Raw genomic sequence first — 24,200 nt, forward strand, 5'->3', positions numbered from 1 at the left:
TTGACTGAAGCACCCATACTGGCCTATGCAGACTTCTCTCAATCTTTCATTCTTCACACTGATTGAAGCCTACAGGGACTAGGGGCCATATTGTCACATATGCAGGATGGAAAAGAGCGAGTAATTGCCTTTGCTAGCCGGTCTCCCCATGATTCAGAATGGAGCCCAGATAATTACAGTTCTTTCAGTTGGAATTGCTGGCGCTAGTGTGGGCGATGGCCGAGAAGTTTGACGAATACCTGTCTGGGTTCAAAGTCTTGGTGCACACTGACAACAATCCTCTGGCCCACCTAGAAAATGCAAAATTAGGGGCCTTGGAGCAGAGATCGGTAGCTTGTATGGCGAAATATATATAAGATTGCATATTGCAAAGGAGCTTAAAACACGCATGTTGATGCTCTGTCCAGAGTGACCCACGAACGACCCAGACCCAATCGGGATGAAGAATTGAAGGCTGAAGAGATCCCAGGGTTTCGGAACCACGCCAGGACGTTGGCGGCGATGCAGAAATGGATCGGAGAGGCGTCGGGAGAACACATGCTGTGACGGCCTCGTGATGATTGGGTGAGGCTTCAGCAAGAAGATAGAGAACTAGCCCAGCTGAGGCAGTGGCTGGCTTTTGAAACGATTCCCCAGCCGAAGTGAGAGAGATGCTCTGTCTCCAGAAGTGCTGCAGATTCTGAAGCAGCGGGAGAGGCTCTAATTGGAAGACTGTTTGCTGTATCGAAAGTGCAGCTGGTGCGAGAGTTATGGGTTATCTGGCAAGTGGTACTCCTTGAAAAACTGATTGGCGAGGTGGCCATAGAAGCTCATGAGCGAAGGGCTCACTTCGGCACGGAAAACACATTCCAGTGGCTACAGAAGTTGGTCTATCACCCCCGTTTGAAGACTGCAGTACATGAGGATTGTCAGTGATACAGGAACTGTGAACTAGCTAAGCCTCCAGAACAGAGAGGCCCTATGCACACCATCGTGACTTCTGCTCCCCTAGAGGTGTTAATGATTGACTACTTGACCGTGGGCTCAGCTCACCTTGGATATGAACATTGCCTGGCGATGACTGATCATTTTACCAAATTTGCTATGGTGACTCCGACCTGAGATCAAACTGCCAAGTCAGTGGCACAGGCCATTTGGCGAGACTTCATCCGAGTGTACGGTTGTCTAAAGAGAATTCATTCTGACCAAGGTGCCTGTTTCCAAAGGCAAGTGATGGAAGAATTGCATCATCTGTATCAGATTGAGAAGTCCAGGACGACACACTACCATCCACAAAGAAATGGGGTCTGTGAGCATTTCAACCGGATGCTGATTCAAATGTTGAGAACATTGGAAGACAGGAAAGTCCTCTGGCCTGAGTATGTAGCTGAATTAGTCTGGGTGTACAACAGCTGGATACACATCATACACTCTGCTGCTCGGCCGAAAAGTGCGAGAGATTACTGAGCTAGAATTGGATCCCGAGGAGGACTACCCACGGATGGGGGTGTCCACATGGGTCCGTGAACATCGACACTTTGCAGACTCTACATCGATTGGTACAGACAAAGTTTTGGGAGCTTGAACACCATGAGACGATGCCCCTGCGAGGGACAGCTCTAAAAGCTGGAGACTGAGTACTGGTTTGAGATAAACGACCTTAAGGCAAGTTGGAATACCGGTGGGGAAAACCTCTGTATCGGGTGAAACACCGAATTGGATCTGATGGTCCTGTCTATAAGGTCCAACCTGAAGGGGAAGAAGCCCTCACTCGAGTAGTCCATCGAAGCATGCTACATCCTTACTTGTCAAGAGATCCCGACCAACTGGAGAGAGAGACAAATGCCCCATTCTACAGCTTTCGACTGTAAAGAAGAATTCTCTGACCCGGATGGCCCACCACTCATCAATCCAGAAGAGATTCAGGAGCTTAAAACTCCTGAGATGGTTGCTCCATTGAACTCGGACGTGTCCCCGTCCTTGCCCACTCAACCTGACTCAACTACTCAACCCAACTTACGCCGCACAGAACGAACAACAGCCGGCAAACCTCTGTTACGAACAAGACCAATTTACTTTGCAGTGGATCGTTCAAGAGATGGAGCAGTGTCAGCATACAGTCATGGCCAAAAGTATTGACACCCCTATAATTCTTGCTTGATAAAGGTCTGTTGACCGAAACGTCACAACAGAAGGCAGAATAAATGTGAGTTTTTATTTTTTACCATCTCTTTGAACCCCTGCAATTCTGTCAGATAATACACATTTTCTTCCTGAAAATGATTGCAAACACAAATTATTTGGTATTATTATCTTCATTTAATTTGTCTTAAATGAAAAAACACAAAAAGAATTGTCCTAAAGCCAAATTGGATATAATTCCACATCAAACATTAAAAGGGGTGGACAAAAGTATTGGCACTGTTCGAAAAATTATGTGATGCTTCTCTAATTAGTGTAATTAACAGCACCTGTAACTTACCTGTGGCACCTAACAGGTGTTGGCAATAACTAAATCACACTTGCAGCCAGTTGACATGGATTAAAGTTGACTCAACCTCTGTCCTGTGTCCTTGTGTGTACCACATTGAGCATGGAGAAAAGAAAGAAGACCAAAGAACTGTCTGAGGACTTGAGAAACCAAATTGTGAGGAAGCATGAGCAATCTCAAGGCTACAAGTCCATCTCCAAAGACCTGAATGTTCCTGTGTCTACCGTGCGCAGTGTCATCAAGAAGTTTAAAGCCCATGGCACTGTGGCTAACCTCCCTAAGTGTGGATGGAAAAGAAAAATTGACAAGAGATTTCAACGCAAGATTGTGCGGATCTTGGATAAAGAACCTCGACTAAGTGGAACTTTTGCCCAGGGGGGTGGCTTCACTCCCCCCCCCCCTGTGGCTACCATCGCTCTGATTGGCTGTTGAAAGTGAAACTGCCAATCAGAGCGATTTGTAATATTTTACCTAAAAAACTGGTGAAATATTACAATCTAGCCATGGCTGATGCTGCAATATCATCGGCCATGGCTGGAAACACTGGTGTACCCCCCCACCGCCACCGATCTCCTCCCCGGTCCTCCGTCTGGTGCTTCGCTCCCCTCCGCCGTCCTGTCTGCTCCCCCGTCTTCCTGCCCGCTCCCCCTGTGCTCCGATGCCACCCCCACGTCCTCCGATCAACCCCCATGCTCAGATCTCCCCCCTTATACTTACCAGGCCTCCCGGTGTCCGTCCGTATTCTCCCTGGGTGCCGCCATCTTCCAAAATGGTGGGCGCATGCGCAGTGCACCCGCCGAATCTGCCGGCCGGCAGATTCGTTCCAGGTATATTTTGATCACTGTGATATAACCTATCGCAGTGATCAGAATAAAAAAAATTGTAAATGACCCCCCCCCCCTTTATCACCCCCATAGGTAGGGCCAATAATAAAATAAAGAAAATATATATTTTTTTCTTTTTCCATTAGGGTTAGGGTTAGAACTAGGGTTAGGGTTAGGGCTAGTGTTAGGGCTAGGGTTAGGGTTAGGACTAGGGTTAGGGTTAGGTTTAGGGTATTTGCACACGGTGCGGATTGGCCAGGGATCCGCAACGGATTGGCCGCTGCGAATTCGTAGCAGTTTTCCATCAGGTTTACAGTACCATGTAAACCTATGGAAAACTAAATCCGCTGTGCCCATGGTGCGGAAAATACCGTGCGGAAACGCTGCGTTGTTTTTCCGCAGCATGTCAATTTTGTGCGGATTCCGCAGCATTTTACACCTGTTCCTCAATAGGAATCTGCAGGTGAAATCTGCACAAAAAACACTGGAAATCCGCTGTAAATCCGCAGGTAAAACGCAGTGCCTTTTAACTGCGGATTTTTCAAAAATCGTGCGGAAAAATCTCGCACGAATCCGCAACGTGGGCACATAGCCTTAGGGTTAGGGTTGGAATTTGAGTTAGGGTTGGAATTAGGGCTAGGGTTGGAAATAGGGTTAAGATTAGGCTTGTGGTTAGGGTTATGGATAGGGTTAGGGGTGTGTTGGGGTTAAAGTTGTGGTTAGGGTTGGGATTAGGGTTAGGGTTGGGATAAAGGTTAGGATTAGGGTTAGGGTTGGGATTAGGGTTACGGGTGTGTTGGGGTTAGGGTTGTGGTTAGGGGTGGGTTGGGGTTAGGGTTGTGATTAAGGTTATGGCTACAGTTGGGATAAGGGTTAGGGGTGTGTTGGGGTTAGTTTTGAAGTTAGAATTGAGGGGTTTCCACTGTTTAGGCACATCAGGGGTCTCCAAACGCAACATGGCGCCACCATTGATTCCAGCCAATCTTGCGTTCAAAAAGTCAAATGGTGCTCCCTCCCTTCCGAGCCCCGACGTGTGCCCAAACAGTGGTTTACCCCCACATATGGGGTACCAGCGTACTCAGGACAAACTGGGCAACAACTATCGGGGTCCAATTTCTCCTGTTACTCTTGCGAAAATAAAAAATTGCTTGCTAAAACATAATTTTTGAGGAAAGAAAAATTATTTTTTATTTTCACGGCTCTGCGTTATAAACTTCTGTGAAGCACTTGGGGGTTGAAAGTGATCACCACACATCTAGATAAGTTCCTTGGGGGGTCTAATTTCCAAAATGGGGTCGCTTGTGGGGGGTTTCTACTGTTTAGGCACATCAGGGGCTCTGCAAATGCAACGTGACGCCCGCAGACCATTCCATCAAAGTCTGCATTTCAAAACATCACTACTTCCCTTCCGAGCCCTGACGTGCACCCAAACAGTGGTTTACCCCCACATATGGGGTATCAGCATACTCACGACAAACTGGGCAACAAATATTGCAGTCCAATTTCTCCTGTTACCCTTGTGAAAATAAAAAAATTGCTTGCTAAAACATCTTTTTTGAGGAAAGAAAAATGATTTTTTATTTTCACGGCGGTTCTGCGTTGTAAACTTCTGTGAAGCACTTGGGGGTTCAAAGTGCTCACCACATATCTAGATAAGTTCCTTGGGGGGTCTCGTTTCCAAAATGGGGTCACTTTTGGGGGGTTTCTAATGTTTAGGCACATCAGGGGCTCTGCAAACACAACATGACGCCCGCAGACCATTCCATCAAAGTCTGCATTCCAAAACGTCACTACTTCCCTTCTGAGCCCCGACGTGTGCCCAAACAGTGGTTTACCCCCACATATGGGGCATCAGCATACTCAGGACAAACTGGACAACAACTTTTGGGGTCCAATTTCTCTTGTTGCTCTTGTGAAAATATAAAATTGCAGGCTAAAAAATAATTTTTGAGGAAAGAAAAATGATTTTTTATTTTCATGGCTCTGCATTATAAACTTCTATGAAGCACTTGGGGGTTTAAAGTGGTCACCACACATCTAGATTAGTTCCATGGGAGGTCTAGTTTCCAAAATGGGGTCACATGTGGGGGAGCTCCAATGTTTAGGCACACAGGGCCTCTCCAAAGGCGACATGGTGTCCACTAACGTGTTTGATTCACCCTTTCCTTACCCGCTGGCTGCATGCTGGCCAAAATATTGGATTGAAGTTCATTCTCTGTCCTCCGTAGTACACGCCTGCGCAAGGCAAGATTGCCTTGCGCAGGTGTGTACTACGGAGGACAGAGAATGAACTTCAGTCCAATATTGCGGCCAGCATGCAGCCAGCTGGTAAGGAAAGGGTGAAACAAACACCCGAAAACTCCCCCATATGACCCAAAACCAGTCCCGCCAAATTCAGGTGACAGGTTCCCTTTAAATTAAACTTTTAAATTTGGTAACCCTAAAGGTACCGTTACACTAAACAATTTACCAATGATCACGACCAGCGTTACGACCTGGCCGTGATCATTGGTAAGTCGTTGTGTGGTCGCTGGGGAGCTGTCACACAGACAGCTCTCTCCAGCCAACCAACGATCAGGGGAACAACTTCGGCATTGTTGAAATTGTCTTCAACGATGCCGAAGTCCCCGGGTAAACATCGGGTTACTAAGTGCAGGGCCGCACTTAGTAAACCGATATTTACCCTGGTTACCATTGTAAAAGTTAAAAAAAAAACACTACATACTCACATTCCGATGTCTATCTCGTCCCCCGGCATCAGCTTCCCTGCACTGTGTAAGCGCAGGCCATAAAGCAGAGCGGTGACGTCACCACTGTGCTCTGCTTTACGGCCGGCTGGCGCTGACACAGTGCAGGGAAGCTGACGCCGGGGGACGTGACAGACACCGGAATGTGAGTATGTCGTTTTTTTTTTTTTACTTTTACAATGGTAACTAGGGTAAATATCGGGTTACTAAGCGCGGTCCTGTACTTAGTAACCCGATGTTTACCCTGGTTACAGGTGAACACATCGCTAGTTCGGCGTCACACATACCGATCTAGCGATGACAGCGGGTGATCAGCGACCAAAAAAAGGTCCTGATCATTCCCCAGCGACCAACGATCTTCCAGCAGGGGCCTGATCGTTGGTCGCTGTCACACATAAAGATATCGTTAGCGGGATCGTTGCTACGTCACAAAAAGCGTGACGTTGCAACGATATCCTTAATGATATCGTTATGTGTGAAGGTACCTTTACTCTACCTTCTGTCTGTCACTGCATCCTGCAACCTGCTAACACTTGTCTGCGCACCATGTGTGTGCACGTCTGCATATTGTGTGTGCATGTCTGCGTACTGCATATGGGTGCATGTTTGCGCATGTATGCGTACTGTATGTGTGGATGTGTGGCTTGTCTTTGTACTGTGTATGCATGTCTGCATACTGCATGTCTGTGCACGTCTGCGTACTGTGTGCTTGCCTGCGTATTGTATGTGTATGGATTTCTGTGTACTGTGTGTGCATGTCTATATACTGTATGTGCATGTCTGCATACTGTATGAGTATGCCTGTGTACTGTATGTGTGGCATGTCTGCATCCTATATTTGTGTGCATGACTGCATTTGTGAAGGATGAGGGGGCAGGCTGGGCCCTCTGTTGTATACCATTAGCTATATTTCTCCGCTGTATCTGTGCATCATGAATCATGGTATACAGTGAGGGAAATAAGTATTTGATCTCTTGCTGATTTTGTAAGTTTGCCCACTGACAAAGACATGAACAGTCTATAATTTTAAGGGTAGGTTAATTTTAATATTGAGAGATAGAATACAAAAAATAAAATCCAGAAAATCACATTGTATAAATTATATACATTTATTTGCATTTTGCAGTGTGAAATAAGTATTTGATCCCCCTACCAACCATTAAGAGTTCTAGCTCCTACAGATCAGTTAGACTCTCCTAATCACCGCGTCACCTCCATTAAAGACAGCTGTCTTACATAGTCACCTTTATAAAAGACTCCTGTCCACAGACTCAATTAATCAGTCAGACTCTAACCTCTACAACATGGGCAAGACCAAAGAGCTTTCTAAGGATGTCAGGCACAAGATTATATAGATGAAAAAAACTCCGGCACACTGTGAAGTCCAAATGAGATTATGGTTTATTTTCCAGCAAATTTCAGCAATATATGCTATAACAAAAGATTTCCACAAAAAGACGTTTTCTGTACACTTTAACGGACATACACTTTCTTTCTCAACGTTTCGGCTAAGGAAGCCTTTCTCAAGAGATTAAATGTCCTTCTGAAAAATACATAAGAATAACATAAGTCACTAATATAAAAAATAAAGTAAATTTTTGATATTCTCTAAATATTAAAATTAACCTACCCTTAAAACTATAGACTGTTCATGTCTTTGTCAGTGGGCAAACTTACAACATCAGCAAGGGATCAAATACTTATTTCCCCCCACGGTATCTTAAAGGTGCCCACTGTGACTCTTTTGCCCGGGCCCAGAGTATGGCATAACATTAGCATAGATTAAAAAAAAGAAACTTAGGTGAAATCGCCACTGCAAAAGGTTTAATAATAACCTAGTGCCACCAACAAATGCTATCTTGTGCCTAAATATTTCAATACATCTCTAGCTTATGACAAGTAATTTTTACAAGGAAGGCTGCTACTATACTGCTTTGTGATGGCAAGCTAGTGCTTCCACCTAGTGGTTGAAATAATTTTGTCGTGTCTATACAGCACAACACCTGGGAAGTTGAAGACTATCACAGTACTGTGCAAAAGTTTTAGGCATTTAAAAAACAAATACTGTAAAGAATGCTTTCTAAAATAGAAGTGTTAATAGTTTAACCTCTTCACGACATACGCCATACATGTACTGCGCATGTCCTGTCTCTCCCTTTGATGTGGGCTCCGGCACTGAGCCAACATCTTTCCCGACACATGACAGCTGATTTGAACAGCTGATATGTGCCCCTAAGGCTACGTTCACATTAGCGTTGCGCGCCGGTGCGTCGGCGACGCAACGGCGACGCAACGCGCGACGCACCAAAAACGCGCGCAAAAACGCTGCGTTTTGCGACGCGTGCGTCGTTTTTTGACGAAAATCGGACGCACGAAAAATGCAACTTGTTGCATTTTCGTGCGTCCGACGCTAGCGTCGAAAACGACGCACATGTCGAAAAACGCTAACAAAAAAACGCACGCGTCCCCTATGTTAAACATAGGGGCACGTCGCCGCTGCGTCGCCGCTGCGTCACCGACGCAACAGTGACGCACATTAGCGTTAAGCTAATGTGAACGTAGCCTAACAGTGGAGTTGAGATCCACCTGCGGTTGTTTACCTGTTAAATGCGACTGTCAATCTGACATTGGCATTTAAGGTGATCGTGCTGGAAGCGTGTCACTAATTCTGCCCATCAGCACCTGTGTCACATGAGCGGTAGGCGCTCACAGCAAGTGAGCATTTCTGCTACAGACAACAGGGATGAAGCCCTGCTCTGTGTAGCACAAGCGATCAGATGATCGCAGCTTCTAGTCTCCCATGTAGAATATTGAAGTCAGTGTAAAACAGATAAAAGACAAATCTTGCGTAGTTAAATTCGAAATCGGAAGATGTCCAGCAGTGCCATCAGCTCAATCTATCATTCAGAAAAGACTGGCCATAAATGGTCTTCATGGAAAAATTGCGGCCAAAAGGTGAACGAACCTTTGACATGAAAACAAAGCCAATCAATTAAACTATGCACAAAAACATGGGAACGATGATGCACCACTATCCTTCAGCACATTGAGCAACCGGTCTTCTTTTACAACCATTTGCCTTTTTTCTGCAACTCAGATCTTATGAAGTTGTGCACAGTTTGAGTCCCTTGGTCTTTTATACATGTCAAGATATGGCTTTTTACCAAATTCTACAATGAAAGTCACTTCTGGCCAGACTTCTCTGAAAGTTAGACAAGTGTAGCTGGGCCTCACTGGTTGCTACCAGTTCCGAGCTAATGACATTGGTGAACATCTTCTGTTTTCGAAGAGAAGCACAAAGTTTACTTTCCTTTTCCAACCATTGCGTCTACGGTTCTCAATGTAGCGCATTTCTTAGTGGTTCTTTAAAAGCGCTTGACATCCTAAAACCCATCTGCTTTGAAATCTTTGCTGGAGAGACCTTGCTGATGCACTATAACTACCTTCTGTCTTGCAGCTGTGCTCTGGCTTACCATGGTGTGTGACCTACATAAATTAAATTATTTTCCTTCAATCTCACCTTAGTAGCAGAGTTTCGATGTTACTCACCTACCTTTAAGCTTTTTTAGTTTCCGTTTCCACCTAAATATGAAAATGATGATCATTGTTGCATCTTTTGTATAAATGGTTATTCATACATCGAACGATAATCATACAAATTCGACTTTTTGTAAGTGTACCTAGAATTCATGCTGTTTTCAAAGCAAAGTGATTACACCAAATACGGTCTCGTTATAGATTTTTCTTTTGTTTATTCATTTTGCATTTTGTTAATTGATAAAAGTTAACTATTAATACTTCAATTTTTTAAACCATCTTTACTTTTAATTTTTTTTTACACATAGATTTAAGAGAAATGTGCCTGAATTTTGTTTTTTACCACAAATGTTATTAGGCTTCATTTAGACGCCCATGAGCCATATATGTGTTCGATTTGTATTACAGTTTAGGTTATTCAGGGCAGTGGAGTCAGAGTCGTGGAGTCGGAGCACATTTTGGTGCAATCGGTATAAAATGGACCGACTCCGACTCCTAAAATATATAATAAATTGGGTGCAGTAGTCCAATACAGTTTGTGGGGAATATTTTTTTCATAAGAATTTGGGAAAGGTTATGAAATGTCCTATCAATGTATGTCCTATTCCTAATCTAAGGTCTAGACATTTAGCTGAGATGAATCTGTGCTGCAGTTTATGTTCATGATAAGTAGTGAAGTTCATCCTCTACAGATAAGGGGAAAAAATTAACACACAGGGATGGAATGCCTACATTAATCTCAGAATTTCTGGTGTGAACAGGAAAGCAGGATTAAAGAAGGTAAGTACTTCCTAAAGCATACCTAAACCTTCAATAAACTGTGCATAAATCAATAGTCCAGTATATGTGGTCTCTGCATGCTTGATGTTTTAGTTTGTTTTTCCTCTTAGGCTACGTTCACATTAGCGTTTCCCGACGCAGCGTCGGGAAACGCTGCGGCGACGCATGTGTCATGCGCCCCTATGTTTAACATGGGGGGCGCATGGACATGCGTTGTGCTGCGTTTTGCAATGCATGCGTTTTTTGGCCGCAAGCGTGGGGCGCAGAAAACGCAGCAAGTTGCATTTTTTTTGCATCCCAATTTCGGCAAAAAAGGACGCATGCATCGCAAAACGCAGCGTTTTAGCGTGCGTTTTGTTGCGTTTTTGTTTGTGTTGTGCGGTGCATCGCCGACGCAGCCCCGCACAACGCAAATGTGAACATAGCCTTAGCTCATGTTTGGAGAAATTAGCTACTCTGATGACTTACATACACTATACATAGAGGGGAAAAAATGTTTTCTAACATCTCAAATTCGGAAATACAGTAACAGGATCGATGAGGACATATATATTTGTGTGTGTGTTCTGGAATGTGATTCAGTACAAACATGCTCCCTCCCTCCTCCCCTCTTCATAGGCTGTGAAGAAATATGAGGTGAAGCATTTTGTGAGCTGTACCCTGCTGAGACCAGCATTGACATTGAAAGTTGAGTAAAGCTATGTAACAACACATTTTACAAACTTTATACTTATCATCTGTCCTACTGATTTATGCAAAGATTGTTTTATTTCTATCCCAAATTATACAGTGTATGACTCCCTATTCTTGCAAGAATTACAATATACTTTATTTTTTTTTACAGGACAAAATTATTTTGAGAGTGAATTTACATAATTACAAAATGTCTAAGAAGCATCTTATGAAGTCAGCAGTATTTGAGCATTTCACAGTGCCTCAAGATAATACACATTTTGTGTGTCGGTGTATAAGTGACTCAGATGAAAACAAATGCTGTGGTAGTGGCAGTGGTAAAAATGCTCCTTCAAGAGCTTCCAATCTAAAAAGACAATTTACAATGCTGCCAACCAGAAGTTTACAAAGCTGTGACTAAAAAAAGATCACAGCAGCACCAAGAAACCAGAGACCAGCACTTCCTGCCAGGCAAAGGAGGAGGAAAGAACATCTCAAACGTCAGTTACAAGATATTTTGTAAGTGACAAAGTTACTGTAACAATGACAGCAGATGGAAGGAATTTACGTTCCGAAACGAGCGTCGGGGTGCGCGGTATCAAGACCTTGGCGACATTAAATGTATATTCCCCTAATTTATTATTTGGTGACGTTTTGAGCACAAGCACATGGCACTTTAAAGGGACTCTGTCACCTGAATTTGGCGGGACTGGTTTTGGGTCATATGGGCGGAGTTTTCGGGTGTTTGATTCACCCTTTCCTTACCTGCTGGCTGCATGCTGGCTGCAATATTGGATTGAAGTTCATTCTCTGTCCTCCATAGTACACGCCTGCACAAGGCAAGATTGCTTTGCGCAGGCGTGTACTATGGAGGACAGAGAATGAACTTCAATCCAATATTGCAGCCAGCATGCAGCCAGCGGGTAAGGAAAGGGTGAATCAAACACCCGAAAACTCCGCCCATATGACCCAAAACCAGTCCCGCCAAATTCAGGTGACAGAGTCCCTTTAACATAAATGCGCATTATATAGTATGTAGTGATGAGCGAGTGTACTCGGTACTCGAGATTTCCTGAGCACGCTTGGGTTTCCTTCGAGTATTTGTAAGTACTCGGAGATTTAGTTTTCATCTCTGCAGCAAAATGATTTACATCTGCTAGCCAGCATAAGTACAGTACATGTGGGGGCTGCCTGATTGCTAGGGAACCCCCACATGTACTTATGCTGGCTAATAGATGTAAATCATTCAGCTGTGGCACTGAAAACTAAATCTCCGAGTACTTACAAATACTCGGAGGACACCCGAGCATGCTCGGGAAATCTCAAGTACCGAGTACACTCGCTCATCACTAATAGTATGGTGTTAACCAGCATGCACATGCACCTTAAATAGGGTGCCTTATTCAATCTAAAGCAACTTTGGCTAAACACTGCTTTATTTTTCACAACTTATTAATATACACGTGTGTAAATATATATGTGCGTGCCTATACTCTCTGGCTTATATGCACCGTATGAATTTATGATATTTTATTATTATATTATATAATTTTCTATATACTATTTTGGTGATTAGAAGCTCACTCGAATGATATACATTTTTATATATATTTTTTCAGTCCCTATCTTGCCTATGCAATGTAATTTTAAATCTGTTACTTGGTGTTCATGCCTCTTAGGCTAGGTTCCCATTGCGTTAATGGGACTGCGCTAACGGACAGCGTTGCATGGCAAAATTAATGCCGTGCAATGCGTCCGTTAGCACGCCCATTAACAGCAATGGGGACGCGCATCACTAGCGCGTGCCATTTTCGGCACGCGCTAGCGATGTGCCGGTGTTTTGTGGCGCGCCGCGGACGCTGCTTGCAGCGTCCGAGGCGCGCCCGCGGTCCGTTCCCCGCTCTCGCAGATCTCCGGGGACGTTTAACGCGACCCCTTTACAACACATTGCGTTAGCGCAATCCGCTAGCGCTAGGCGCTAAACGGATTGCACTAACGCAATCTGAACCTAGCCTTAGGGAAAATATGATAATATACATACACTTTTTATTTTTGTGAATTATACCTTACCGCCATACGCAAAACTGGTCTCTTTTTTATATTCGAAATTTAGCTGTTTTATTTTTCATTAACATCTTTTTGCGCATTAATTGATATGTGCACAATTTTTGCATATTTTGTATGCTTTTCTATTGTCTTATTATTTCCAATAAAAACATATATATTTGTATTACACATTAATTGCTTTGGTGGTTCCAGTTCTTTTCATATTTGGAGCACGGATTTTTTCCTTTTAAGTGGTCTCCACTAGAATTTCTGCACATACGGTGGTTCTATGGTATCTATTATGTTATAGAAAATATCTTTTGAAAGAATTGGGTATTCTTATATAATACCATCGGTATCACTGTTGTGTTTCTTTATCCTCATGAGATGAGGAGTTTGAATTCGACAAGTATTTGGATGACATGGAGCACGCAAAGATTAACCATATTTCAGCAAAATTTTTCACTTGCTCTCAAAAAAGTAATCTAATATATAAAGCTGAATGTGTGTGTGTGCGTGTGTGTGTGTGTGCGTGTGTGTGTATGTCCGGGATTGGCATCTGCACCGTCGCAGCTACAGCCACAAAATTTTGCACAGTCACACGTCTGGACCCCGAGAGCGTCATAGGCTATGTTGTGAGGCAAAATTTTAACCCCGCGCATTCCAATTCACAAAACAATTTTGCCCCTATCTACATAATGGGGAAAAAGTGAAAGGAAAAGTGTTGGAGGCAAATTGACAGCTGCCAGATGTGAACAAGGGGGACTTAAAGAGTGAGAGCGATGGCGCCAAAGAGTATATACCGTACAGTTGCTAAGGTGGGGCCCCGACATGGGATACTCACCACACACGGGGATATGAACACACATACACAAAATGCGCCACACACTACCACGTGCTTGAACACATATACCACCCTCAGCACACATTTCACCACACATACACCAACTTCGCCACATAAAGGTCGAAACACAAAAGTCGCCGCTCAAAACTCGCCACGTGCAAAACTAGGCTCACGCAAAACTCGCCACACGTGCAAAACTCACCTCATGGAAAACTCGCCACATGCGGAAAAATTGCCACATGCACAAAAGTTGCAACACATGCAAAAGTTGCCTCACACAAAACTTGCACATACTCAAAATGCACCACACATAAAACTCGCCACGCACAAAACTCGCCATGCGCAAAACTTGCTGCACACAACTTGCTACACTAACCTGTCACATGCTACGCGACACAAAAAGTTGCTACACGCATGTCACCACACAAAACTCATCTCACAAAAGTCGCTAGATGCATGTCGCCACACGCAACTCAACACACAGCTTGACACATGAAACTCGCCCTAAAACACACACAAGTCTGGTATTATCCTTCAAATATAAAAATCTGATTAATAAGCAAACTACAAGAGCAACAAATGTATGATATAGGAAATACGGCAGCTGTCAGTCACATGACCTGTCCATTATGTGTATGTGTGAGCTAATATATACTGCCAGGGGGCAGGGCTTCCTGTTGGCTGGGGATTTATCAGGCTGCCAATAGCAACCAATCACAGCTCAGCTTCTATTTTGCTACAGTTAATTAATCTGAGCTCTGATTGGTTAATATAGGCAACAAAGGACATTCTCAGTATAACAAAGCTTGTGTGAGGTAATAGCATGTCAGTTAGGGTGTGTTGGTGGAAAGGCTGATGTCAGTCACATTACCTGTTGTGAATTCTGTGGCAGAGCTCCCTCCTGTGGTCACAAGTGGTACTTCGGCTGATTCTCTCTGTGAGCTTCCGTTGGTGGAGGAGAGTGGTACTGCGGCTTCTGGGTTTCCTTCCTCAGGTGATGTGGTGAAGTCGTTAGGTGCTGCTCTATTTAACTCCACCTAGTGCTTTGATCCTGGCCTCCAGTCAATGTTCTAGTATTGGACCTGTTTCCTCCTGGATCGTTCCTGTGGCCTGCTGCTCTGCATATCTAAGTTCCGCTTTTGCTTTTTGTTTGCTGTTTTTTCCTGTCCAGCTTGCTTATTTGTTTTTTGTTGCTTGCTGGAAGCTCTGGGACGCAGAGGGTGTACCTTCGTGCCGTTAGTTCGGTACGGAGGGTCTTTTTGCCCCCTTTGCGTGGTTGTTTGTAGGGTTTTGTGTTGACCGCAAAGTTACCTTTCCTATCCTCGCTCTGTTCAGAAAGTCGGGCCTCACTTTGCTAAATCTATTTCATCTCTACGTTTGTCTTTTCATCTTAACTCACAGTCATTATATGTGGGGGCTGCCTTTTCCTTTGGGGTATTTCTCTGAGGCAAGGTAGGCTTATTTTCTATCTTCAGGCTAGCTAGTTTCTCAGGCTGTGCCGAGTTGCATAGGGAGCGTTAGGCGCAATCCACGGCTGCCTCTAGTGTGGTTGGAGAGGATTAGGGATTGCGGTCAGCAGAGTTCCCACGTCTCAGAGCTCGTTCTATGTTTTTGGGTTATTGTCAGGTCACTGTATGTGCTCTGACTTCTATGTCCATTGTGGTACTGAATTACCAGATCATAACAGTACTGGAGGCCCAAAGTACTAATGATTCTCAATAGAGGGAAAAAAGAAGTTCTGAGACCATTTTTTTTCTCTGCACTGTGTTTTGTCTTTTTTTTCCCCTAGACATTTGGGTGGTTCAGGACACAGGTGTAGCGATGGACATTAATGGTCTGTCTTCATGTGTGGATCAGCTCACGGCAAGAGTACAAAAGATTCAAGACACTATTGATCAGAAATCTATGTTAGAACCTAGAATGTTGTGAATTCTGTGGCAGAGCTCCCTCCTGTGGTCACAAGTGGTACTTCGGCTGATTCTCTCTGTGAGCTTTTGTTGGTGGAGGGAAGTGGTACTGCGGCTTCTGAGTTTCCTCCCTCAGGTGATCTGGTGAGGTCGTTAGGTGCTTCTCTACTTAACTCCACCTAATGCTTTGATCCTGGCTTCCTGTCAATGTTCCAGTGTTGGACTTGCTTTTCCCTGGATCATTCCTGTGGCCTGCTGCTCTGCATAGCTAAGTTCTTCTTTGCTATTTTTTCTGTCCAGCTTGTCTAATTTGTTGCTGGAAGCTCTGGGACGCAAAGGGTGTACCTCCGTGCCGTTAGTTCGGTACGGAGGGTCTTTTTGCCCCCTTTGCGTGGTGTTCTTTAGGGTTTTGTGTAGACCGCAAAGTTACCTTTTCTATCCTCGATCTGTTAAGAAAGTCGGGCCTCACTTTGCTGAATCTATTTCATCTCTACGTTTGTCTTTTCATCTTAACTCACAGTCATTATATGTGGGGGGCTGCCTTTTCCTTTGGGGTATTTCTCTGAGGCAAGGTAGGCTTATTTTCTATCTTCAGGCTAGTTAGTTTCTCAGGCTGTGCCGAGTTGCATAGGCAGAGTTAGGCGCAATCCACGGCTGCCTCTAGTGTTGTTTGGACAGGATTAGGGATTGCGGTCTGCAGAGTTCCCACGTCTCAGAGCTCGTTCTATGATTTTGGGTTATTGTCAGATCACTGTATGTGCTCTGACCGCTATGTCCATTGTAGTACTGAATTGCCTTTCATAACACTAGAATACCTATTCCTGATTTGTTTTTTGGAGATAGAACTAAGTTTCTTAGTTTCAAAAATAATTGTAAACTATTCCTGGCTTTGAAACCTCGCTCCTCTGGTGACCCAGTTCAACAAGTTAGGATCATTATTTCTTTTTTACGTGGCGACCCTCAGGACTGGGCATTTTCTCTTGCGCCAGGAGATCCTGCATTATGTAATATTGATGCGTTTTTCCTGGCGCTCGGATTGCTGTACGATGAACCTAATTCAGTGGATCAGGCAGAAAAAAATTTACTGACTCTGTGTCAGGGTCAGGATGAGATAGAGGTATATTGTCAAAAATTTAGAAAGTGGTCCGTACTCACTCAATGGAATGAAGGTGCGCTCGCAGCTATTTTCAGAAAAGGTCTCTCTGAAGCCCTTAAGGATGTCATGGTGGGATTTCCTATGCCTGCTGGTCTGAATGAGTCTATGTCTTTGGCCATTCAAATCGGTCGACGCTTGCGTGAGCGTAAATCTGTGCACCATTTGGCGGTATTATCTGAGCATAATCCTGAGCCTATGCAGTGCGATAGGACTTTGACCAGAGTTGAACGGCAAGAACACAGACGTCAGAATGGGCTGTGTTTCTAATGTGGTGATTCCACTCAAGCTATCTCTGATTGTCCTAAGCGCACTAAGCGGTTTGCTAGGTCTGCCACCATTGGTACGGTACAGTCAAAATTTCTTTTGTCCGTTACCTTGATCTGCTCTTTGTCATCTTATTCTGTCATGGCATTTGTGGATTCAGGCGCTGCCCTGAATTTGATGGACTTGGAGTATGCTAGGCGTTGTGGGTTTTTCTTGGAGCCCTTGCGGTGTCCTATTCCATTGAGAGGTATTGATGCTACGCCTTTGGCCAAGAATAAGCCTCAGTACTGGACCCAGCTGACCATGTGCATGGCTCCTGCACATCAGGAGGTTATTCGCTTTCTGGTGTTGCATAATCTGCATGATGTGGTCGTGTTGGGGTTGCCATGGCTACAAGTCCATAATCCAGTATTAGATTGGAAATCCATGTCTGTGTTCAGCTGGGGTTGTCAGGGGGTACATGGTGATGTCCCATTTCTGTCTATTTCGTCATCCACCCCTTCTGAGGTTCCAGAGTTCTTGTCTGATTATCGGGATGTATTTGATGAGCCCAAGTCCGATACCCTACCTCCGCATAGGGATTGTGATTGTGCTATCGATTTGATTCCTGGTAGTAAATTCCCAAAGGGTCGACTGTTTAATTTATCTGTGCCTGAGCACGCCGCTATGCGGAGTTACGTGAAGGAGTCCTTGGAGAAGGGGCATATTCGCCCGTCATCGTCGCCATTAGGAGCAGGGTTCTTTTTTGTGGCCAAGAAGGATGGTTCGCTGAGACCTTGTATAGATTACCGCCTTCTAAATAAGATCACGGTTAAATTTCAGTACCCCTTGCCGTTGTTATCTGATTTGTTTGCTCGGATTAAGGGGGCTAGTTGGTTCACCAAGATAGATCTTCGTGGTGCGTATAATCTTGTGCGTATTAAGCGAGGCGATGAATGGAAAACTGCATTTAATACGCCCGAGGGCCATTTTGAGTATCTAGTAATGCCATTCGGACTTGCCAATGCTCCATCAGTGTTTCAGTCCTTTATGCATGACATCTTCCGAGAGTACCTGGATAAATTCCTGATTGTGTACTTGGATGACATTCTGATCTTCTCGGATGATTGGGAGTCTCATGTGAAGCAGGTCAGAACGGTGTTTCAGGTCCTGCGTTCTAATTCTTTGTTTGTGAAGGGATCTAAGTGTCTCTTTGGTGTTCAGAAGGTTTCATTTTTGGGGTTCATCTTTTCCCCTTCTACTATCGAGATGGACCTTGTTAAGGTCCAAGCCATCCATGACTGGACTCAGCCGACATCTCTGAAAAGTCTGCAAAAGTTCCTGGGCTTTGCCAATTTTTATCGTCGCTTCATCTGCAATTTTTCTAGTATTGCTAAACCATTGACCGATTTGACCAAGAAGGGTGCTGATGTGGTCAATTGGTCTTCTGCTGCTGTGGAAGATTTTCAAGAGTTGAAGCGTTGTTTTTCTTCTGCCCCTGTGTTGTGTCAACCAGATGTTTCGCTTCCATTCCAGGTCGAGGTTGATGCTTCTGAGATTGGAGCAGGGGCTGTTTTGTCGCAGAGAAGTTCTGATTGCTCGGTGATGAAACCATGCGCCTTCTTTTCCAGGACGTTTTCGCCTGCTGAGCGACATTATGATGTTGGCAATCGAGAGTTGCTGGCCATGAAGTGGGCATTCGAGGAGTGGCGTCATTGGCTTGAAGGAGCTAAGCATCGCGTGGTGGTCTTGACTGATCATAAGAACTTGACTTATCTCGAGTCTGCCAAGCGGTTGAATCCTAGACAGGTTCATTGTTCGGTGTTGGCTGGTCATCCTGGAATCTTTGGTACCAGAGAGTTAGTGGCTAGATCCTTTTGGTGGCCATCTCTGTCGCGGGATGTGCGTTCTTTTGTGCAGTCCTGTGGGATTTGTGCTCGGGCTAAGCCCTGCTGTTCTCGTGCCAGTGGGTTGCTTTTGCCCTTGCTGGTCCCGAAGAGGCATTGGACACATATCTCTATGGATTTTATTTCTGATTTTCCCGTCTCTCAAAAAATGTCAGTCATTTGGGTGGTTTGTGATCGCTTGTCTAAGATGGTCCATTTGGTACCCTTGTCTAAATTACCTTCCTCCTCTGATTTGGTAACATAACATAGTAACATAGTAACATAGTTAGTAAGGCCGAAAAAAGACATTTGTCCATCCAGTTCAGCCTATATTCCATCATAATAAATCCCCAGATCTACGTCCTTCTACAGAACCTAATAATTGTATGATACAATATTGTTCTGCTCCAGGAAGACATCCAGGCCTCTCTTGAACCCCTCGACTGAGTTCGCCATCACCACCTCCTCAGGCAAGCAATTCCAGATTCTCACTGCCCTAACAGTAAAGAATCCTCTTCTATGTTGGTGGAAAAACCTTCTCTCCTCCAGACGCAAAGAATGCCCCCTTGTGCCCGTCACCTTCCTTGCTATAAACAGATCCTCAGCGAGATATTTGTATTGTCCCCTTATATACTTATACATGGTTATTAGATCGCCCCTCAGTCGTCTTTTTTCTAGACTAAATAATCCTAATTTTGCTAATCTATCTGGGTATTGTAGTTCTCCCATCCCCTTTATTAATTTTGTTGCCCTCCTTTGTACTCTCTCTAGTTCCATTATATCCTTCATGAGCACCGGTGCCATTGTTCTTCCAGCATGTGGTTCGTTTACATGGCATTCCAGAGAATATCGTTTCTGACAGAGGTTCCCAGTTTGTTTCGAGGTTTTGGCGAGCCTTTTGTGCTAGGATGGGCATTGACTTGTCTTTTTCCTCGGCTTTCCATCCTCAGACTAATGGCCAGACCGAACGAACCAATCAGACCTTGGAAACATATCTGAGATGCTTTGTTTCTGCTGATCAGGATGACTGGGTGTCCTTTTTGCCTTTGGCTGAGTTCGCCCTTAATAATCGGGCCAGCTCGGCTACCTTGGTTTCGCCGTTTTTCTGCAACTCTGGGTTCCAGCCTCGTTTCTCTTCAGGGCAGGTTGAGTCTTCGGACTGTCCTGGTGTGGATACTGTGGTGGACAGGTTGCAGCAGATTTGGACTCATGTAGTGGACAATTTGACCTTGTCCCAGGAGAAGGCTCAACGTTTCGCTAATCGCAGACGCTGTGTGGGTCCCCGACTTCGTGTTGGGGATTTGGTTTGGTTATCTTCTCGTCATATTCCTATGAAGGTTTGCTCTCCTAAGTTTAAACCTCGTTTCATTGGTCCGTATAGGATTTCTGAGGTTCTTAATCCTGTGTCTTTTCGTCTGACCCTTCCAGATTCTTTTTCCATTCATAACGTATTCCATAGGTCATTGTTGCGGAGATACGTGGCACCTATGGTTCCATCTGTTGATCCTCCTGCCCCGGTTTTGGTGGAGGGGGAGTTGGAGTATATTGTGGAGAAGATTTTGGATTCTCGTGTTTCAAGACGGAAACTCCAGTATCTGGTTAAGTGGAAGGGTTATGCTCAGGAAGATAATTCCTGGGTCTTTGCCTCTGATGTCCATGCTCCCGATCTTGTTCGTGCCTTTCATATGGCTCATCCTGGTCGTCCTGGGGGCTCTGGTGAGGGTTCGGTGACCCCTCCTCAAGGGGGGGTACTGTTGTGAATTCTGTGGCAGAGCTCCCTCCTGTGGTCACAAGTGGTACTTCGGCTGATTCTCTCTGTGAGCTTCCGTTGGTGGAGGAGAGTGGTACTGCGGCTTCTGGGTTTCCTTCCTCAGGTGATGTGGTGAAGTCGTTAGGTGCTGCTCTATTTAACTCCACCTAGTGCTTTGATCCTGGCCTCCAGTCAATGTTCTAGTATTGGACCTGTTTCCTCCTGGATCGTTCCTGTGGCCTGCTGCTCTGCATAGCTAAGTTCCGCTTTTGCTTTTTGTTTGCTGTTTTTTCCTGTCCAGCTTGCTTATTTGTTTTTTGTTGCTTGCTGGAAGCTCTGGGACGCAGAGGGTGTACCTCCGTGCCGTTAGTTCGGTACGGAGGGTCTTTTTGCCCCCTTTGCGTGGTTGTTTGTAGGTTTTGTGTTGACCGCAAAGTTACCTTTCCTATCCTCGCTCTGTTCAGAAAGTCGGGCCTCACTTTGCTAAATCTATTTCATCTCTACGTTTGTCTTTTCATCTTAACTCACAGTCATTATATGTGGGGGCTGCCTTTTCCTTTGGTGTATTTCTCTGAGGCAAGGTAGGCTTATTTTCTATCTTCAGGCTAGCTAGTTTCTCAGGCTGTGCCGAGTTGCATAGGGAGCGTTAGGCGCAATCCACGGCTGCCTCTAGTGTGGTTGGAGAGGATTAGGGATTGCGGTCAGCAGAGTTCCCACGTCTCAGAGCTCGTTCTATGTTTTTGGGTTATTGTCAGGTCACTGTATGTGCTCTGACTTCTATGTCCATTGTGGTACTGAATTACCTGATCATAACAATTACCTCTATGTGAGATGATATAGAAACTGCCAGTTACAGACTATTTTTACCACAATAATGCCTCGGAAGGAATTCCATGGCATGAATGTCAGCTGATGCGAAAAGAAAAGCTGCATAACGGGCCAATGAAAAATATGAAAACCGAGAAACAACGCTGACACACATGAGAACAGCAGCTGCTTCCTCAAGAGCCAATGAACTTTCTGAGCAGAGGGAAGTGAAACTTGCAGACAAGAGAACAAGAGCTGCTTCCTCAAGAGCCAATGAACTTTCTGAGGAGAGGGAAGCGAGGCTTGCAGACATGAAAACAAGAGCTGCTTCCTCAAGAGCCAATGAACTTTCTGAGGAGAGGGAAGCGAGGCTTGCAGCCATGAAAACAAGAGCTGCTTCCTCAAGAGCCAATGAACTTTCTGAGGAGAGGGAAGCGAGGCTTGCAGACATGAAAACAAGAGCTGCTTCCTCAAGGGCCAATGAACTTTCTGAGGAGAGGGAAGCGAGGCTTGCAGACATGAAAACAAGAGCTGCTTCCTCAAGAACCAATTAACTTTCTGAGAGGGAAGCGAGGCTTGCAGACATGAAAACAAGTGCTGCTTCCTCAAGGGCCAATTAACTTTCTGAGGAGAGGGAAGCAAGGCTGCTTGCAGATAAGAAGAGCTGCTTCCTCAAGGGCCAATGAGTCATCTCAGCAGAGAGGCCGACTTGCCACTAAGAGAATTGCTATTTTTTCCACAAGGGCACAGGAAATGGTTGGAGATTTGAAACATGCTGCCCTTTTTTACCAGTCAGACATAAACTATCAGGATAATCCTAAAGTTCAGATAGGAAAAATGGATGTGGTCTGCATGTTCTGCAGTGCCCTGAAATGGAAAGACTGGCATTTGCTGTGTCCATCAACAAGGCTCAGGGACAGTCCTTGAAAGTAGTTGGAATCAATTTATAATTTCCATGCTTTTCTCATGGTCAACTTTATGTGGCCTGTTCAAGAGTTGGAACAGCCAAAAATCTGTTCGTCTTTGCACCTGAAGGAAAAACTAAGAATGTCGTTTATCAAAAGGCTCTCGAATAAGTACAGGTCCTTCTCAAAAAATTAGCATATAGTGTTAAATTTCATTATTTACCATAATGTAATGATTACAATTAAACTTTCATATATTATAGATTCATTATCCACCAACTGAAATTTGTCAGGTCTTTTATTGTTTTAATACTGATGATTTTGGCATACAACTCCTGATAACCCAAAAAACCTGTCTCAATAAATTAGCATATTTCACCCATCCAATCAAATAAAAGTGTTTTTTAATAACAAACAAAAAAACCAACAAATAATAATGTTCAGTTATGCACTCAATACTTGGTCGGGAATCCTTTGGCAGAAATGACTGCTTCAATGCGGCGTGGCATGGAGGCAATCAGCCTGTGACACTGCTGAGATGTTATGGAGGCCCAGGATGCTTCAATAGCGGCCTTAAGCTCATCCAGAGTGTTGGGTCTTGCGTCTCTCAACTTTCTCTTCACAATATCCCACAGATTCTCTATGGGGTTCAGGTCAGGAGAGTTGGCAGGCCAATTGAGCACAGTAATACCATGGTCAGTAAACCATTTACCAGTGGTTTTGGCACTGTGAGCAGGTGCCAGGTCGTGCTGAAAAATGAAATCTTCATCTCCATAAAGCATTTCAGCCGATGGAAGCATGAAGTGCTCCAAAATCTCCTGATAGCTAGCTGCATTGACCCTGCCCTTGATGAAACACAGTGGACCAACACCAGCAGCTGACATGGCACCCCACACCATCACTGACTGTGGGTACTTGACACTGGACTTCAGGCATTTTGGCATTTCCTTCTCCCCAGTCTTCCTCCAGACTCTGGCACCTTGATTTCCGAATGACATGCAAAATTTGCTTTCATCAGAAAAAAGTACTTGGGACCACTTAGCAACAGTCCAGTGCTGCTTCTCTGTAGCTCAAAAGTGGCTTTACCTGGGGAATGCGGCACCTGTAGCCCATTTCCTGCACACGCCTGTGCACGGTGGCTCTGGATGTTTCCACACCAGACTCAGTCCACTGCTTCCTCAGGTTCCCCAAGGTCTGGAATCGGTCCTTCTCCACAATCTTCCTCAGGGTCCGGTCTCCTCTTCTCGTTGTACAGCGTTTTCTGCCACATTGTTTCCTTCCAACAGACTTACCATTGAGGTGCCTTGATACAGCACTCTGGGAACAGCCTATTTGTTGAGAAATTTCTTTCTGGGTCTTACCCTCTTGCTTGAGGGTGTCAATGATGGCCTTCTTGACACCTGTCAGGTCGCTAGTCTTACCCATGATGGGGGTTTTGAGTAATGAACCAGGCAGGGAGTTTATAAAAGCCTCAGGTATCTTTTGCATGTGTTTAGAGTTAATTAGTTGATTCAGAAGATTAGGGTAATAGGTCGTTTAGAGAACCTTTTCTTGATATGCTAATTTATTGAGACAGGTTTTTTGGGTTATCAGGAGTTGTATGCCAAAATCATCAGTATTAAAACA

The sequence above is a fragment of the Ranitomeya imitator genome, chromosome 1 (assembly GCF_032444005.1).
Source record: "Ranitomeya imitator isolate aRanImi1 chromosome 1, aRanImi1.pri, whole genome shotgun sequence".
In the NCBI taxonomy this organism is placed as follows: Eukaryota; Metazoa; Chordata; class Amphibia; order Anura; family Dendrobatidae; genus Ranitomeya; species Ranitomeya imitator.